We start from the raw sequence: 4574 nt of genomic DNA, 5'->3' as shown, positions 1-4574 counted from the left end.
TTTTTTCCTGAGACAGGGTCTCGCTCACTCTGTCACCCAGGCTGGAAGGCAGTGGTGTGACCGTGGTTCACTGCAATCTCCAACTCTTGGGCTCAAACCATCCTCCCCCCTCAGCCTCTGAGCTGGAAGCATAGGTGCACGCTACCACACCCGACTAATTGTTTGTATTTTTTTTTACAGATGGGTTGTTTACCATGTTGCCCAGGCTGGTCTTGAACTCCTAGGCTCAAGCAATCTGCTCACCTTGGCCTCCCAAAGTGCTGGGATAACAGGTGTGAGCCACCACACCAAGCCAGATTTTTTAAAAAGGCAATAATACTGTGTTGGGAAGAAAAATAGAGCAGGCAAGAGCACTGTGGCGGGAGAAAGCAGTCACCCTTGAGGAGACCACAGAGACCTGAGTGAAGAGGAGGGAGCCATGTAAATATCTGGAAGAACAATCCTGGTGGCAAGACCTATGAGTGCAAAAGTGCCGAACCCAGAGTATGCTGTTCAAACATCAGTGAGGAATCCAGTGTGGCCGAAACAGAGTGAGTGAAGGTGGCAGTGAAAGGAAATCAGATCACTGAGGTAGCCAGGGCAAGGACACCATGCTGTGGACCTCACAGACCATGTGAAAAGCTTAGGAGTTTGCTGTGCCTGTGATAGGCGGCCACTGGGGGATCTTGAGCAACTTCCAATTCCAGTGTCTCTCTGGGAGGTCCAGCTGCTCTTTAGTTTCTATTCTTTCCACAGATTCTTATCTCCCAACTCATAAAATCCCATTGCTTCCCATAAAGCCCCTTTCCCTAGAAGAGCAGGAATGAGTTTTCCTTCCTGGCAATGTAAAGAGCCTGTCCCCAAAGCCACCATGATTTGGAATGAGCAACTGTCTCAGCTTGGCTCTAGCCCATTTCTCCCAGCACCCTGCTTAGGCAGCTCTGGTCCATATGCCAGGTGCTGCCTGCAGCCTACATTTACCCCACTCTGGGTTCTGCTCTAACTCATTCCTCTCTTTAGAATGACCTTCTCCTGTGAGTCTCTTGTCACAGACGTTCCCTCCAAGGATATTCTCAAATCCCATGTCCTCTAGGAGCCCTTCCATGATCACTTGACTTGAAAAGAACTCTCCTCTTCTAAACTCCTATTTGGTTTATCTATGGCTACATAACTAACTATCCAAAACTTAGAGCTTAAAGATGAAAAAAAGCAAACAATTGTATCATCTCTTGCAGTTCTGTGGGTTGACTGGGCATTCTGCATCACAAGGTGTGGCTGGGCACTGGAACAGCTGAAGTCACCTGGGAGCTGACTAAGTTGGACTGTCCGGGATGGTTCACTCCTACGGCCAACAGTGGATGCTCAACTGGGGCTGTCAACTGGAGCCCCCATAGGTAACATCTTCCAGTATGGCAGCTCGGTTCCGAGAGGGAGTGCCCCATAAGAATCAGGAAGCAGCTGCAAGCTTTCTCATGGTTTTGCCTTGCAAGACACCCAGAGTTGTTTCAGTCTCATTCTGTTTGTCAACAGGTCACAGTTTCAAGGAGGAGGGGAACTCCAGCTCTTGATGAAAGCAGTGATAAGGAATTTGCAGCTCTTGTTAATCTACTGCAGCTTTCATGGTGTTTTTTCCATGTACTGATTATATAATAGTGTTTGTCACTTTTTGCGAAGCGCCACATATTACAATTAAGTGTCTCTTTATCTCACAGGCTAGATTTTCAACTTCTGGTGACAGATTGCATTTTTTTTTTTTTTTTTTTTTTGAGACAGAGTCTTGCTCTGTCACCCAGGCTAGAGAGCAGCAATCTTGGCTCACTGCAACCTCTGCCTCCCGGGTTCAAGTGATTCTCCTGCCTCAGCCTCCCGAGTAACTGGGATTACAGATGCCCACCACGCCTGGCTAATTTTTGTATTTTTAGTAGAAACGGGGTTTCACCATCTTGGCCAGGCTGGTCTCAAACTCCTGACCTCGTGATCCACCCGCCTCAGCCTCCCAAAGTTCTGGGATTACAGGTGTGAGCCACCTCGCCCGGCCGACAGATTGCATTTTATTTAACCCAACTCTTTCAGTGCCATAGCTATAATAACAATAAACACATATTAAGTTCCTCTACCATGTGTTTGATCCCATCTAATTGAACACATGATCTCATCTCATCCCTACCCTGGTAGAATAGACGTCTCATTTTCCAAATTGGGAACTGAGGCACAGAGAGATTCAGCTTTGCCCAAAACCACATAATGGACAAGTGGCAGAGCCAGGATTTGGACCGCTTAAGAGCCTGTGTTTTTATTCTCTCTCTTCTAGTGCCGTCTCACAGTCTTGGCACCATCTTAGTAGCTTCAGGCTGCTATTAAAAGTTATCATAAGATGCATGGCTTAAACAACAGAGGTTTATTTCTTTTACTTTTGGAGGCTGGGAAGTTCAGGATCCAGGTGGAGGCCGACCCCATGTCTTTCTGGGAGGTCCAGCTGCTCCTGGACCAGATAGTGCCAACACAATACTTCTCATTGTGTTACGATTGCTTACAGCAGGTGAGGGCCTGCTTCCTATTTTCCAGATGGCCGTCTTCTCATTGTATCTTAACATGGTGGAAGGAGGGTGAGAAAGCTCGCTTGTGTCTCTTTTTATAAGGGCAGTAATCCAGTCACGGGGGGCTCACCTTTACAACAGCTAAACCTGATCACCTCCCAGAGGCCTCATCTCCAAATACCATCACACTGGGGATTGTGCTTTGACATATGAATGTGGGAGGACATGAGCATTCAGTCCATAGCAGGCACCAGGGCACCAAGTCAATCTGCACTGGTGTGTCACTAGGCAGGAGAACAAAAGGGAAGGAAGAAGAAGGAACGCAGTACAGAAAGTGAGTGGTGATACCACAAAGGGTCATCAGCAAGTGCTGATGGTGGCTCTGGTCAACACATTCCAAGCATCCCTGGGTAGCCTGATAAATGGAGTGCAGTGTTTGGTAGCTCTGCGAGGAGTGGGAGTATTTATTGGGTCTGAGTGCCTGATCCGAAACTTTCCTCCAAAATTCCAATTTTCTATCTGCCAAGGTAAGTGATGGAGGTTTATGGTTCACGTTGTAGCACATCCACCCAAGCCAAGGACCTACAACTCTGAATTTCTGGCCTGCCTCCTTCCAGCTAGAAGTGAATCTAGATTTACATGCCATCAGGAACAAGCACCGTCTTCCTGTTCTGAGTCCTTAGTTGTAGAAGGTACTGCTTTCATCCTGAGAATATCAATCTATGTGCACAAGGTCCCTCTCTGTGGAGGAGTAGGTACTTAAACCTAAGATAAGTGGAAACTTTATATCCAAGGAGACAGAAAATAAAATTTCAGTATGTTTTATATTAAACAACTTCTTACACTTCTGTCCTTTTATGAACATAAGGTCATCAGCAGGCCAAAAGTCTGAAAAACAGTCTCAGTTCCTCAATGTGGATGCACACCATTAGTGCAAAAAAAAAAAAAAAAAAAAAGAAAGAAAGAAAGAAAATTAAATAATGAAAGCACAGATACTTTCTAGCCTTGCTGTCTTATAGTCCCATATTCGTAGGACTGACCATTCCCCATCTATACCCACACCATTCCCAAAGGACACTATCTGTGAATGGTGGCCACACGTTTGGATGTTACAGGGCAAGCACATTCTTCAGTACTTCACAGACACAATTATGCAGCCTGTGTGCACAGTGAAAGTCAGGAAAGCATCTCCCTGGTTGCCTGGTCAGCTGACATTCTCAATTCTTTATAGTCAATTGAGCCAGTCCTTAGCTCCTAGAAGGGTAAAACGATACATCCATTTATTAAGAGTACTACTTTAAGATACTAGAAAGTCTGAAATGATGGAACTCTGCCAAGCAACAGAGAAATACTGTGATGGTTAATTTTAGGTGTCAACTTGACTGAATCAGGGGATACACAGATAGCTGGGAAAGCATGATTTCTGGGTGTGTCTATGAGGGTGTTTCTGGAAGAGACTGGCATTTGAAGCAGTGGACTGAGTGAGGAAGATCTGCCCTCACGCAGTGTGGGTGGCACCATTTAATTGGCTGATGGCCCAGATAGAACAAAAAGGCAGAGGAGAGACAAATTCTTTCTCTCTCTTCTGGAGCTGGGGCACCCTTCTTCTCCTGTTTTTGGAAGCAGAATTCCAAGTTCTTCAGCTTTTGGACTCCAGGACCTGAACCAGTGGTTCCCTAGGTTCTCAGACCTGCTGTCTTGGACTGAGAGTAACACCATCAGCTTCCCTAATTCTGAGGCCTTCAGCTGGGACTGAGCCATACTACCAGCTGCCCTGGGTCTCCAGCTTGCAAATGCCTGGCATGGGACTTCTCAGTTTCCTAATCGTGTGAGCTGATTCCCCTAATCAATCCCTTCTCATCTCTGTCTATCCATCCATCCATCTATGTTTTGTCTCTCTCAAAAACCCTGTCTAATATAAATCCATTCTGAAAATAACAACTACAGTCATGTACTACATAATATGTTTCTGTCAACAGCGAACCATGTATATGATGATGGTCCTGTAAGATTACCCTATTTTTACTATACCTTTTAATTTAATATTTAAATATGTTT

This window comes from Rhinopithecus bieti, unplaced genomic scaffold, assembly GCF_001698545.2.
Source record: "Rhinopithecus bieti isolate Rb0 unplaced genomic scaffold, ASM169854v2 scaffold_2294, whole genome shotgun sequence".
NCBI lineage: Eukaryota > Metazoa > Chordata > Mammalia > Primates > Cercopithecidae > Rhinopithecus > Rhinopithecus bieti.
Note: the sequence above shows the minus strand (reverse complement) of the source record.